This window comes from Takifugu rubripes, chromosome 7, assembly GCF_901000725.2.
Source record: "Takifugu rubripes chromosome 7, fTakRub1.2, whole genome shotgun sequence".
Taxonomy (NCBI): Eukaryota; Metazoa; Chordata; class Actinopteri; order Tetraodontiformes; family Tetraodontidae; genus Takifugu; species Takifugu rubripes.
In genome coordinates this window covers 3,650,235-3,665,367 of record NC_042291.1, presented here as the reverse complement: position 1 = coordinate 3,665,367, position 15,133 = coordinate 3,650,235, and the positions used below count along the sequence as shown (strand labels likewise).

The 15,133-nt window shown below is 49.0% G+C and overlaps 1 long non-coding RNA gene across 1 annotated transcript; it reads right to left on the bottom strand.

Annotated features, from left to right (window-relative positions):
* Positions 1-5,686: 5,686 nt before the first annotated feature.
* Positions 5,687-6,641, bottom strand: LOC115250311 (uncharacterized). Its single transcript, XR_003888890.1, has 3 exons — positions 6,335-6,641; positions 6,057-6,231; positions 5,687-5,965 (listed from the first exon to the last, which is right to left on the bottom strand). It is a non-coding gene; the product is annotated as an uncharacterized lncRNA (long non-coding RNA).
* Between the last annotated feature and the right edge of the window lie 8,492 nt (positions 6,642-15,133).

The following is a 15,133-nucleotide window of genomic DNA, read 5'->3' as shown; positions in this document are numbered from 1 at the left end:
TGACGAGTCGTCTCATGCAAATTTGAGGGGGCACTTTTCTCATTCTCATTCCTTCACCCACTATAAAAACCATAAATTATCAGAAAGTGAAAGCAAACAGCCAAGTGTGGTGTAATACTCTTCATTTATTTATTCATTCTTCAAAAGAAGAACATTGAACACCACAGGAACATTGAATGCCAACAGGAACTGGTCTGAAAGTAGGCTGTGAGACTGGAAACCAACAGGAAGGACTTTGTGACAGCTGGAGAGCACTTTTTGGTCCCCATATGAACCTGTGCAATATTCATGCTGGCCCAGTCGGTAAAGTGCACATTAAATATACAGCCGTCAACATTTCTAGGCAGGGCAACCACGAGTCGTGATCGCTCTAGTTCTACTTCGTCAGCATCTACTAGCGCCCCCCTGGATTCAGTCAGGAGGTGCTGTCAGTAAAGTCACTGGACATATATGTCAATCCACTATCACTTACCTGTAACAAGCCCCTCCCTCCAGGCTGTGGGAACCTCCCTATAAACAAGCCCCTCCCTCCAGGCTGTGGGAACCTCCCTATAAACAAGCCCCTCCCCCAGGCTGTGGGCACCCTCCCTATAACAAGCCCCTCCCTCCAGGGCTGTGGGCACCTCCCTGTAAACAAGCCCCTCCCTCCAGGCTGTGGGAACCTCCCTATAAACAGCCCCTCCCTCCAGGCGGTGGGCACCTCCCTATAAACAAGCCTCTCCTCCAGGCTGTGGGCAACCTCCCTATAAACAAGCTCCTCCCTCCAGGCTGTGGGCACCTCCCTATAAACAGCTCCTCCCTCCAGCCTGTGGGAATCCCTCCCTATAAACAAGCTCCTCCCTCCCGCAGGCTGTGGGCACCTCCTATAAAACAAGCCCCCTCCCTCCAGGCTTGTGGGCACCTCCCTATAAACAAGCCCCTCCCTCCAGGCTGTGGGCCCTCCCTATAAACAAGCCCCTCCCTCCAGGCTGTGGGCACCTCCCTATAAACAAGCCCCTCCCTCCAGGCTGTGTGGCACCCTCCCTAAACAAGCCCCTCCCTCCAGCCTGTGGGAACCTCCCTATAAACAAGCCCCTCGGGGGCCTCCAGGCTGTGGACACCTCCCTATAGAACAAGCCCCTCCCTCCAGCTGTGGGAAACCTTCATGTCTTCTATTGATGTTGGCTCTCTGTAGAACTAAGGTGAAAAATGAATAAATTGGGGAGAACTCTCACCAATCACATCCATCTATCCTCTACAAGCTTTTATCAAGTCCGAACATTAACTGTTAAAGCTATTCAGCGGGGCTCATCATCAGGGACCTGAAACAATCATACTTCTTAATAACTTTTGGAATGTAACAATAGAAAAAGAGCTGCCTCCGTGTCCTTGAAGATCAAGTCAGATTCCCCCAGATTAAAGGTCTTAATCCTGGTCCAAAACCAAACTCAAGGATGAGAACGAGTAAACTCCACATTTTCCACAGCTCATACACTGAATATTCATGCTGTTGTGATGCTGCTCAGGCTAAGATGAGGAACATTTATGGAACAAAGACCCTCATAAACCCAGTAAAATCTAATTTTAGTGGTCCTGGAGGAGGACACGCTGTCTTCCCAGTTGATAAGCTGATTTTCTAGACTGTAAACAGACGCAGCAGCAACAAAAGCCTCCTTTTCGATCACATTCCTGGAAGAAACGACATTGTGGCACCAACAGGAAGAAGCACAGTGTTGGGCCTCCAGGGCCAGCAGGACCTTCCCTGCTGGCCTCAGCAAACAACCCAGAAAAGTAATTTGGATTTTCTGTTGGAAAATATGCAACTATGCATCTTCTCCATAGTCTGTTCTCTTCATGTCAGATAATATCCACTTATTGTTGTTCCAGGGTTGATATTATGGAGAAGTTTTATCCAATTCATATTTCAGACCGTCAGCATTCACCTCTGTGTCCATAGGACATGACCTATTGAGGCAGGTGAATCACACAGAAGATTAAAGTGTCCAACAGAGCCACCGAAGTAGAGATCCCTGTTGGTGAGCTCAGGCATTCGATTTTATTTACTACACCTTTGTCGCATAAATTTCTTAAAAGTGGACTTCAGCAACAGCTTGTAACAACCGCTCTCCGAATTTCTCTGATTACTTTGATGTTTGTTGGGTTCCGTTCTGGTCTCGTTGGTGTCTTCCCCAGTGACAGTGGCCAGTGGGCCAGTTTGTTCCTGGGTGCTTTCACTGATCTTTGTTCCTCCCCTCAGCTTAATGAGGTGAAATGTTCCATTAATCAAGTGTTTGGTCGAACTGGTGGATATTAAGGTGGTGGTCTGTGTCAGTGTCATGTTGATCGCGACTGATTGGGCCTGCCTGGTACTGATAGATGTGGCAATGATGAGGGAAACTTTCATCTGCCTGTTGTGGACAGCATGGACTTGTTAAACTGGGAAAGAATTAATGGTGAGCCAGGATAATTATACTGGTTATACTGGGACAGTATGGTTTCTGTGTGGTTGTAGCTATAAAAGCTTAAGTGATGATGAGCACGGGCTTGTGTGGTCTGCAGTAATTTGAGAGTGAGCATCTCCAGCTCACAGCAGGAGGTCTGCTTCACAGAAACATCAGTCGTCACGACGTCATTGTGTTGCAGCTGCTGCAGCCAGAGCGAACAGAGATAATTACAGCGGTCAGATCTGGGAGACGGCGGGCCTGAAACTGTGATGTGCTGCCAGCTGATGGAATCAGCAGGAACCCGCAGGACAGGAGGTCTCTGGTATTCCACAGACATCAGATCCAAATACTGTGAGATGATGAGGTGAAACAGCAAAAATTCCAGGCTGGAATGTTTGGAGCCAGATAAGTTCACACCACTGGTAGACCTCCACTTTTGGCCCACCAACATCCAGGTTCAACTGGAATCATCTAAGATCTTCTCCCACCCTGGTCAGAAGCCATTTCTGTTCACTACTGAATATAGGGTTTGACATTTTAACCGATCTCTTTCTCAACCTCAGCATCCGTGACAGTGACACCACTGAGACCGGTGTCTCCTCCTAAGAGGTCAGGCGTACCAGCATCTGCACAAGGACATGACGGCAAAGGACGAAGACAGAGAGAGGACGTAGCAGGCATTCCCATACCTGCAGAAGGAAGTTCGTGTTCCAGCTCTGCTGGTCAGAGAACGCCAGCAACCACTGCATGTTCATAAAGTTGTCAGCTTCATCTTCTCCCACTTCTGGTTCCTCCAGCCTGTCCAGCAGCCCCAAGTTATCCTTGATTTTTTATTGTCCTAACACATTAATAGGTATAAAAATATGGCACTGCTGTGGTATTTAAAACAACGAGAAGGTCTCATCCACAAATGCTCCCTCATGCAGTCATTGTCTTATAACCAGGAGTTCTTCATTAGGGTCACCTGTTCCCCAGGCTTCAGGCTTTCATGCAACTGTGTTAAGGTACCTGCACCACTGCACTGTGCCAGGATCTAGGGAAGACCAGGTAGTGTTAAGGGTCAGGGTTAACAGGTTTCTGCCCTTGTCTTCCCATTTTATTTTTAAGTCTGGTGTCATCCTTGTCTTGCTGTCAAGGTTCCTGCTCTAATGTGTTCCACCTGTGTTTCGTTGTCTCCCTCCACCCAATTGTAGTAAAAAAAAAAACGACGACTGTGTCAGTCAAAAAAAAGAGATAACAGTGTTCCCCATCTCATCAGTGGATCATGTATTTCTAAACTTCTGCTAAATTCCATCATATTCTTTCCAAATCCAATTTATCTCCAATGGGGAAGGGGGGAAGGGGTCATTTGAATTAAATAATTATAATTTAAAAAGCGATGAAGTTGATTTTTTCTTCCTTATCATAATGAAACACCCCCTCTCTCCTCTCAATACTGTCCGGCACTCAATTTGTGTTAGACATTTAATGACGGAATCGTTATTTAATCCAATTTAATGAGATTCCAGTGGATGGCTCTGGCTAAAAGCATTTAATCCAGTTTATGTCTCCATCTCTGCTCCGTCACAAAGTAGAGAAACAGAGTTACTTAAGGAAACACATCTGTGAAGCAACAGACACACACACACACACACACACACACACACACACACACACACACACACACACACACACACAAATGTTTGTTAAAGACATTTTAATGTTAGAATCCTCTGAAACATCAGAGCTTCCAGTCAGACCATAATACACAATTTCATGGAAACCAGTGTGAGTTTAGATAAACAAACAAATCTGGACTCCACCCTGAACCACCACCCTAGGGGCATATTAACCTGCCCTGGGGCTGCTCTGCCCTCCAGCCAGGTCTGGGACGACATGTCCACTTGTCAGTAGCCCCCCTGCAGGAAGAATCAGCAGGGTGTTGATTGGGTTATTGGGTGGCCGGCCAAGGCAAGAGCTTTGGTTCTGATCCCCGGCTGACCAACCTGACTTGTGAAAGAGGTCAGGCTGGTTTTCCCTGTGCCTTTAGGAACGGGTTCTGGCAGTTGTTTGTCCTCCAAACAGCAGTGCAGAGTATCCACCATTTTCAGTCCCTGAGAAGGGTACAAAGGGGCTCCTCTTCTGGGGAGTCCAGTCATTCTACGGATCATTCAACTTTAAGTGTTCCTGTGTGCATCCTGACCTGGACTGTGGTGATTTGGAGGAATCTGATCTGATCCTGACAAGTGTTGAGTTGTCTCTGCAAACCTCAGGCTGTCAAAAACTAACACAATGTTCCAAAATAAGGATCTCTGTGGTTTAGGACATCCTGGACCTCAGAGCAATGATCAGTCTTACAATCGTATTATCTGTGACTGTTGTTTCTGGACACGCAAGTAAAGAGGGAGTAGAACCGTCTACAACTGGATGTTGTAGAATTCTCTTGGCTGACACACCTCTGCATCAGTGGACTAGCTCTTCCCCCTGGCCATGGTGTTGGAAGGGACATAGGACTTCAGATCCAGAAAAAGAAAAGAAATTAAGGGGGCAATGGGTTGATGTCCATCCATCCATCCATCCTCTACCGCTTACTACCGGGGTCGGGTCGAGGGGCAGCAGCCTAAGAAGAGAAGCCCAGACTTCCTCTCCCCAACTACTTCTTCCAGCTCATCCGGAGGGATCCCCAGGCGTTCCCAGGCCGGTCGAGAGACATAGTCTCTCCAACGTGTCCTGGGTCTTCCCGGGGGTCTCCTACCGGAGGGACATGCCCTGAACACATCACCAGGGAGGCGTCCAGGGGGCATCCTAACTAGATGCCCAAGCCACCTCATCTGGCTCCTCTCAACGCGGAGGAGCAGCGACTCTACTCCGAGCTCCTCCCGGATGGCAGAGCTTCTCACGCTGTCTCTAAGGGAGAGCCCAGCCACCCTACGGAGGAAGCTCATTTCAGCCGCTTGTACCCGTGATCTTGTTCTTTCGGTCATTACCCAAAGCTCATGACCATAGGTGAGGGTAGGAACGAAGATTGACCGGTAAATCTTCACCACTACGGACCGGTGCAGAGTCCGCATTACTGCGGACGCCGCACCGATCCGCCTGTCGATCTCCTGCTCCATTCTTCCCTCACTCATGAACAAGACCCCGAGGTACTTGAACTCCTCCACTTGGGGCAGGATCTCCTCCTTGACCCGGAGAAGGCACTCCACCTTTTTCCGGTTGAGAACCATGGCCTCGGATTTGGAGGTGCTGATTTTCATCCCAGCCGCTTCACATGCGGCGGCGAACCGATCCAGTGATAGTTGGAGGTCACGGGCCGATGACGCCAACAGGACCACATCATCTGCAAAAAGCAGAGACCCGATGGGTTGATGTTTTAATGATAACAAGATGAAGAATACATGCAGCTAAAATGAGTTCCCTTTGTGGAGTTGTTGGGCTCATTCTTAGAGAGGGGGAGGAGCCCTGACATCTGAGAGAAGCTCCAAGCAGAGACGATACTCCTGGGTGAGAGGAACCGGTTGAGGCGTCAATCCAGAAAAAAACCCTGGGGAAGACCTAGGACACTGTAGAAGTGGATTAAGAGAGGAGCATCTGGGCTTTCCTGCTGCAGCTGCTAATCTACAAAGGTCCACAAAGTTCAATAATCAGAATTACCTCCATAAGGTGGTCAGTGGTCACCACACTGATGCAGGCTCTCAGCAGGGTCTCCACCATTACCCAATTGTGGTTAGCACTGTTGCGTCATAGCAAAAAGGTTGCAGGTGAGATTCCTGGTTCCAGGGCTTTTTATGAACAGTTTTAAATTTCTCTTTTCTTGTTTCCCCCAGAGCTGAAAAACATGAGAAATCACTTTTTTTTAAGGATCTCGTGTCCAGAGGTCTATCTGACTTTTGACTGATGGAGTAGAAATGAAAACTAATTTAAATGTTTACCTTCTGCGTGATGGAAGGTGCTCAGTTTAGTGGTAAAGATCAAAGACTGAGGCAGGGCCCTGGTGGATGGGAGACAGATGCCATGGCAACAGCAGAAAGTTTGAGAAGTTGTGAGCAGGAAGCAGCAGCAGTGCTCGCGTTGAGTCGTTGAACTGGAACAGATATTCTTTTAATTGGAGGCAAATCTGACAGCTCTGGGGGAGAAAAGAGGTAGGGCAGAGAGAGAGGAAGCAGCAGAATCAGCAGACACCTAGACCCAGGAATGCATTAGCACTAAACTCTAACATCCGCAGAAGGAACTCCAAACATCTTGTCCTCGTTATGTATTTATTTTCCATTTCTGTCCATTTTGTTGATCTTCATCGGAAAATGAAGCAAGAGGTTCAACGGTGGATTTACTCTCTTTTCCACTAATAACATTTGTAATTAAGCCATTTTGCAAATGAATGTTTTAATCAACAAGATGGAAGCGTGACTTTACAGACACAAAGGGAATGCTAATGAGGGTGGTGGTGCAGGGGGCAGGGGAGGAAAGGAGAGCAGAGGTGGTTTCTCAGGACCACAGCCTCCTCCACTATCTAAAAAAGCACAGTGGGGAGAAAATAGTAAATGTGAAAGAGGCTGAAAGAAAAGGCTCCTGTTGGAAATGATATCAGTGCAGCAGGAGAATCTGTCATCCGCTTAATGACTCTCAATTGTGCCCTATTAAAAAAGTGGTTGGTGTGTGCTGTAACCATGGAGGATCTATTTCTGACATGTCTTGAGTCCCTATTTTACACCAGGTACAGCCCAGCATGTTGCTATGTGGTAACGAACGGTGGCGTCCCATAAGACTTTGTATGAACCTAGCAGTACCGCTAGCCTCACGCAACATGACATGCCTTTCAGAAATCTTCACGTCTGTCCACAGGCTCAGGTGGACTGAGGTCTGGGCTTTGTCTCGCTCAGTCCAACACTTTAAAATTTGTCCCCTCAAACCCTTAAAAGCAGGGCCTGAGCAGTACGCTGGTGGTAACCATCCTGCTGGAAGGTGAACCTCTGTCCCAGTCCCAGTCCTAATCACCCTACTTAGCGCCATCCATCGTTCCCTCCATTCTGACTGGTTTCACAGTCCCTGCTGCTGAAAGACGTCCCCACAGTTTCAGGCTCCTCCACCATGTTATGCTGAGGGGGTGATGAGTTTTAGTATCTTTAGAACCTCCCTCCATACGTTGAGGAGTCTCTTAGTGTCCTTACATCCTCAGTCATTTCCTTGTTAAGTCCAGCTCTGTGGGGTGTACGGCCGGTCCTGGTCCTATGGACCCATACTCCAGTTGCTGCTGTGGAACTCTGCAGGGTCGATTTGGTCTCTGCTGCCTCTCTGATTAATGCTCTCCTTCTCTGGTACCTGAGTTCTGGAGGATTACTATCTTTTGATGTGGTACCAGTTTTTTTTCCAGTTGATGATTTGATGTTGCCCCAGTTGTTGGGTTTCCAATCGAAACCAACTTGTCTTTCTCACCAACATGGTCCTGACTTGTGTGCACAGCTCCTTGAGCCTCAGTGTGCTTGTTTACTGGTGTTGGCTACACCAGAACTTCACAGCAGAAGCTTTACAGCAGAGGGCCTGAATATGTGCACACTCTGATATTTAGTTTTCAGTCAATCTCCTTTCAGGTTCACAGCCCAGGCTTAAGCCCAGTCCCAGACTAAAGGCCTGTGTGAGCACCAACCTGATCCTACTGGATCTTCTGCCTGCCTGCCTGCCCGCTGCCCGTCTGTCTGTCGGTCTGTCTGTCTGTCTGCCTGCCCCTCCCGCCCCGCCCGTCTGTCCCGTCCCGTCCGTCCGTCCGTCCGTCTGTCTGTCTATGTCCTGTGGCTGACTTCAGGATGCCTTTAACAAACACAAAATTAAATGAGTGACACGTCCCTGGATGGAGGACCCCTGTGTGTGTTGGTGTGTGTGTGTGTGTGTGTGTGTGTGTGTGTGTGCGTGCGTGCGTGCGCATGAGCATGCCTGTATCTGTTGAGATTGTGTGTGCAGGGGACATGTTGCTTGTCTGGCAGAGTCCTGATTTTGCGCCCTCCTTTTGTTTGTAGACTGAACAAAACCAGAGACACCTGTTAAAATGCACCAGAGTAGCTCGACAAAGCCTCCACGCTCCTCCACGTGTCCGTTGCCATGATGCGCATCCGTAAATGGGTCGATATTCTACAGAAGCAGAAAGAAGAGGCCAGGCCTGTTAGCAACTGTGAACACAAGAACATTCCTGTTCCCCAGATCTTTTTTCCAGGTGAGATTTGCTTCCAGTTTTTTATATACATTGTAAACTTACTGCCTTGATGCTTGTCTGTTATACAGCAGTGTCAATCTGCCCATCCCCACCGTGTGAAGAGGACCCCCTGATACTCACTTGGGGCAGTAACTCTCCCCTCCCCCACCTGAAGTGGGTAATCCACCCTTTTCCTTCTGAAGAACCACCAGGTGCTGGTCTGCATCCCTGCCTCGTCACAATCAGCTGCTCTAAAAGTGTCCATAAAAATAATGAACAGAAAGGGAAACACAGGCCCCCCAGAAGAGTCAACCCCCCAGAACAAGTTGGACTTACTGCAGCCAATGAGAAGCAAGCTCACATTCCTGCAATACAGGGACTGCATGGTCCATAGTAAGGATCCATCCACCCCCCATAGCCAGAGGGACCTCCTCATGGTACCTGCGGGTGCACAGTCCTAAGTCTTTTTCCAGACCTAGCAAAACACATACCACCCCTGGAATCAGCTCAAAGCTCTGCTGGAGATGGCAGGTGAAGACCAACCCTGCTGGGGTTCAGATCAGACCGACTGTTCCTCCCAATCGCCCCCATCAGGGCCAGAGCCGTTACTGCTCATCGGTGTGCTGATTTCCCCCAGTATGTGATTCACCAGACGGGGCACCCTCTAATAACGGGGCACCCTACCTGGGACAATTCGACAGAACAACTTTGAAGAACATGAGGGCCACTCAAATTCCTCCACCATGATATGGTGGTGCACCGTAGGAAGGGGGTGTGTGTGTGTTTGTGTGAGAGAGAGACACACACTAGACAGAGAGGGAGAGACAGACAGACAGACGGAGAGAGACAGATGTCTGTATGAGAGATTTAAAAAAAGGAATTTTGGAGTGTGTTGACAGAAAGGTCAGCCTCCATCGGCAATTTTGGCTCTTGAGAGGAAACAGGCAAAGGTTTGTTGATCATAGCATATCAGATTGTCCCAAAAGTCGGCTGTGAGTCTGGAAGATTACTGCCATTTCCATTACCCCAGATGATTAATTAAACCTCATGTATGGCGCAATCAAACTGAGCTTAATCAATATGAGCTGGGCGGCTGCAGCGAGCTCATCTTTCATATTCTGACTAGCAAATATCACAACACAACGTGCTGCTGTGTTTGCAGCGCGCCGCTGCCGCAGGTGAACACACAGCTCCTGCTGCTTCTCTCAGGGAGCCACACCAAGCTGTGCCTCCCGGCTGAGACATGTTTGACATTAGATCCAGTAGGTTCCACGGGTGCCTCACGTCAGTGATGCGCTTCTTTAGGTGAAAAATGCGAAGAAAGCAACAAACATCACGGACAACAGTCACACGTCCGCTGTCCAGGCTGGATCTGAGTGGGTTTCATTGCTGGAACTGGCGTCAGGAGCTGTGACCCATATTTGGATCCCGTTGTTGAGTGTGTGACATCAGTCTTTGGTCCAGAACTCCTCCGACATGGTACGTCTCCCTCTCAACCAGCCCTCAAGTCTCTGCTGCTCCGAACCATTCCCTTCTGGGGTTTTTTTCAGTCTTGATTCAGACAAGTAAAGCTCCAAATGCCCAAATCTAAGCTGGAGCCTTTGTCGGGAAACACGGAGGCCCGGAAGGTGTTTCGTCTGGGTCGAAGGAGACGAGCGTGTTTCCGTTGCTATTGCTGCAGGGCTGCTGGCGTGGGAAGATTCCACAAACTTCTACTTTATTCACAGTCGGGTCTACTCACATTTGAGCTGTGGTAGACGACCCGCTGGCCAGCGACGCAGACTCACCCCACTGGTGGTGTCAGAGTGTTATAAATAACAGCAGCTAATGAGAGCAGGCAAATGAGCTCACCTTCTCCCTGGAATAACAGCCTCCTGCTTGTGCAGCGTCATCCATCAGAGCGCGCCGGGCTCTTGTCAATAAAAGTGCTCATACATTTTTCAACATTCAAACAGCTCCCAGGATGGATGCTGCCTTCCTGTCTGTCTGCCAGCCCAACCACAACAAAAGAAGGATTCACACACATTACAGACGACCATCGCAGCTTCCGTTGGCTGGCTTTCGGCTCGCCGCGCAACTGCAGACCCCTCCCCCGCGCTGCTGCTGACACTTCCCCTGAGGATCCGACCACATCCCCGCACCAACATTCATTAGCGAGTTGACTGTGATACTGACACATTTGTTAAACTGTCGCCATTTTCAGACAAGTGTCAAGAGGAAACACAGCTCAGTGTATAAAGAGGTGCTGCGGGAATAGAACTCCACTCCAGGAAGATTAGGTATGAATAGCTTTTCTATCAGAATATTTTAATGCAAATGTGTCTCTACAGTGACGCCCTCGTCTGCCGGGTGTAATAATGATATGTGAAATTGGATGGGTGTCACACAGAAAGGAGTTGGCTTTTCATAAGCAAACACAGCTTTTCCTTTGGTGAAAGATTCCCCCACTGCCAGAGTCATGTCAGAGTCCATCAGAGGACGTCCCTGCAGGGACTCCTGTAGCTGCAACCACAGCAGGTCCACTTGGCCCAGTGTCCTCCACTAGGTCCAGCTGTCCTTCAGACTAACTGTCCCATGGATCTCCACCCGAGGAACTAGATATGTGACCATCAGAAGGTGCTGACATCCACGTGGGAATCATGCTGAGGACCTGAACACATCAGTCAGCAGAAGGTCCTCCACCAGATGAGATGATGAAATTCAAGCAAATAAGAGTTTAGCTAAAGGACAGAAGATGAAAAAAAAAATGTGACAAGGGTGTTAAAAGGGCTATTTTAACAGCAACAGTGTTGTGGGACATTTATGGAACTGTGTAAGAAGAGAGACTAAAAGGATGATTTTTCATCAGCCTGCCGAGTGTCTCCTTCCTCCTACACGTGTTGGCTTTTAAACGCTCTCATCCAGCGCCGACACTCCTCTGCTCTCTGCTGCTCCGCTCACACATTCAGGCTGAGAGAACTAGCCAGCTACAACAGGAACATGCAGGCTCTGACTCCGGCACACTTCAACCCTTTTACCGGGTCAGCGATCGGAAAACTTGCTGATGAGTTCAAGAATGGGAAGTTTGAGGAGATAAAAAGAAGAAAAAAGAAGGACGGGTGAGTAAAAGAGGAGCAGCGAACAAACACATTTTGGTACACGTGCATTTTGGCAGGCTAGTCGGAGCACCTCCACATATTTATTCATGCTGCAGGAGTGAAGGCTTCAGCCAGAACTGGCACCCAGGCCCAGGCTGTGGGAATCATTGTGGATGCTGAAACCAGGAGAGCTCATCAGGATTAAACTGGGATATCCTTCTTATCCTGGTTCAGACCAGTGAAGCTTTGCTTCTCTGGTGCCTCCTCCCTCAGTTCGTCCGGTCCAAAACAAATGTGGTTCTCACATCTTTAAACGGCTTCTCGAAATATTCTCCCTCTTTTGTTGCTCCTCCAACGTCACCTGTGTTTGTGACAGGATGACAGAGAACACGTTCCAGATCGAGACCAGGGCCAAGACACGCACCCTGACCCTGACCCTAAGCCAGACCCTGACCCTGACATGTGACCAATATGACTGCGACATCTGCTCTGAATGTTTTTACTCTTAAAAAATAGATGTAATTACTGTTGGGGCCAAAAATGAGTCAGGTGGGACAAATGAGGTCAGGATGATGGAACCCAAGTCCTCCACTTTCTCCTGGCTTCAGTTCAAGTTGGTTGACCTGACGTTGGTGTGGAAATTGTTTCAAGGACATTGATGACCCAGCCAGAAACCCGATTGTGGTTCTGAAACTGTGTTTTTCATGCGTCCTCATCCATGTCCATGTTCAGGGGACAATCAGGGAGTCCATTATGACAAAAATTGAACTTTGTCTCTTTTGAAGTTCTAAAGATGAAAATGAAGAAAAACAGCAGGGAAACATGAATATTTCCTGAGATGTTGCATGGATGGATGGATTGGATGGATGGATGGATGGATGGATGGATCTTGACCTAAAGGAACGTTGCAGCAGAGGTGTCGCCCCCCCAATGAGGACTTGGAGACGTTTCTGAGCAGAATTCCAATGAAAACCTTTGTAGGAACAAGAAAGGCCCCATGTGGCTGGAAGGTCTCCTGCTCTCGACTCTCAGGCCAAGTGGACCAGTTCTACCCAAGTGTGAGTGTCTGAAAGAGAAGAAGAAAGGCTGACTGATGGAACGTGTTCCAGGGAGTGAAAGCCTCCACTGGGTGTGTTGCGAGTGTTGTCAGACGGCGGCGAGCAGATGGCAGAGATGCAACATTGGACAACCTCCAAACGCCACTTCTGTTCTGCAGGATATTGCTCAGTGAAAGCTAACCTTGAAGCTGCCAAAGATTTCTCCTCATACTCACAAACCCCCGAGAAAGTAGCTGCCAGCTTTGTTGTGGTGCTTTTTGTGTCAAAGTCCTTCACCTTTGGTGGTCCGCCTGATTGGCCTCCATCATCTCACCACAGGCCATCAGAAGACCTGACGAGCACAAAATTCTCCTCACGATGAAAAAATAGCCGATTCTGCTCCCAGACACACAGATTTTCTTCATGCCACATGTCCAAAATTGTTCTCATCTTTCAGCCAGTTTTCGAGTCCGACAGCTGCTCCGAACATGGCTCAAAAGTTTGCGTTTTCAGAGGAAATAAAAAGTCTGTTTTTGGGAGACTTCATGAAAACGAGTCTTTGGAGCGAACTGATGAAGGAATTCATGGGTTCCACACGGACACAGAGGAGATGCTGACCTCAGAGTCAGAGCTGCAGGTCCTGACTGGCTGAGACTGATCCCGCTCTTTTCTTCTGCCTCAGCCCAGATCAGACACCAGCCAGGCAGGCAGGCGCTAATGATTAGCATAATCAGCCGGTCCCCAGAGAGCTCCACCACCTCCAGTGGGAGTTTATGATGCAGAAGGACTTGGCTGATGAAGAGGAGCTTTGCTAACCCATAATTGGCAGTAAATATGGTGCCCAGTGTAATCTTTGGGGGCGCCGATATGGCAGCACGTGTGCAGATTATGAAATGGGAATTTCTGCGTGGGCAGAAGGAATGGAGGAGGAGTTACCTTCAGAAAGGCTGCAGGAGCTGGTTTCATATCAATGCTGAAGGCATTTCAAAGTGTTTCCCACCAACAGTTTCAGATATGGTCCAGAGACAAGAGGACTCCCTGTTACACAGGTGAGAACCACAGCAGCAGATCCCTCAGGTCCTCCATACCTGTGCTCTTCAGACGTTCTCAGAGCTTCACACAGAGAACAGGGAATCAGCTCACTCCTACTGGTGTCCAGTCTCACTCCTACTGGTGTCCAGTCTCATGACTGGTGTCCAGTCTCACTCCTACTGGTATCCAGTCTCACTCCTACTGGTGTCCAGTCTCATGACTGGTGTCCAGTCTCACTCCTACTGGTATCCAGTCTCATGACTGGTGTCCAGTCTCACTTCTATGGGTGTCCAGTCTCATGACTGGTGTCCAGTCTCACTCCTACTGGTGTCCAGTCTCATGACTGGTGTCCAGTCTCACTCCTACTGGTATCCAGTCTCATGACTGGTGTCCAGTCTCACTTCTACGGGTGTCCAGTCTCATGACTGGTGTCCAGTCTCACTCCTACTGGTGTCTAGTCTCACTTCTGCTGGTGTCCAATCTTGCTTCTGGTGTCCAGTCTCACTCCTACTGGTGTCCAGTCTCACTCCTACTGGTGTCCAGTCTCACTCCTACTGGTATCCAGTCAGTGGGAAACTGTCACACAGGAAACAAAGACTAGAAACGAGTGTAAGAAGAAAGCTGAAGAGGAAGAAGAGTCCTGGTGGAAACGGCAGCAGAACGATGAGACACTTGAGAAACGTGTTAGATGTCATCTTGTTCCGACGTCATTAGCGTTAATGTGGAGATAATGTCTGTGAAAGATCCTGTTTGGCTCTTCTGACAGCTTCACAGGCACGTTTGATGTGGCAGAATTCCAGCCCGGAGGAACTATTCTTCACACAAACCAACAAAGTCGGTGTTTTTTCCAAATGTCTGCTGGGAAATGTATTTTTACAACCATCTTTGAAAACAGAGCTTCTCCGTCGTGCGCCCTCTACGCCTGAAATCCTTGGGGAGGGAGGTCACGATCCAGCCCACTTCTGCAGGGAATCGTCACGGCAACGGCTCCGCTGTGTGCCATCTCTGTACGGAAAATTAAATATAGCTGCAACGAAAACAAACAAAACCTCAAAGAGCCTCTCTGCAGACCGCCAGGCCTTCTGGGAAGAGAACCTCCTCCTTCCTCCGAGCGGCGAGCTGCTCGTCACCCGCCTGTCGGTGGCGTCTGAGAGGCGGCCTTGCACCTCCTGTAGCCCCGGAATAACTCGTCCTGACGGCACCCATGGAAGCTCACGGCTGCTGCTTGTGTCACACAGTCGTCACACGACCTTTGACCTCAGCCGGCATCGCTGAGTCATCGGAGCTGCGGTCGAGTTTCATCACACTGCCACGCGTGCGTTCGTTCGTTCGTTCGTTCGTTCGTTCGTTCGTTCGTTCGTTCGTTCGTTCGTTCGTTCGTCGTTCGTTCGTTCGTTCGTT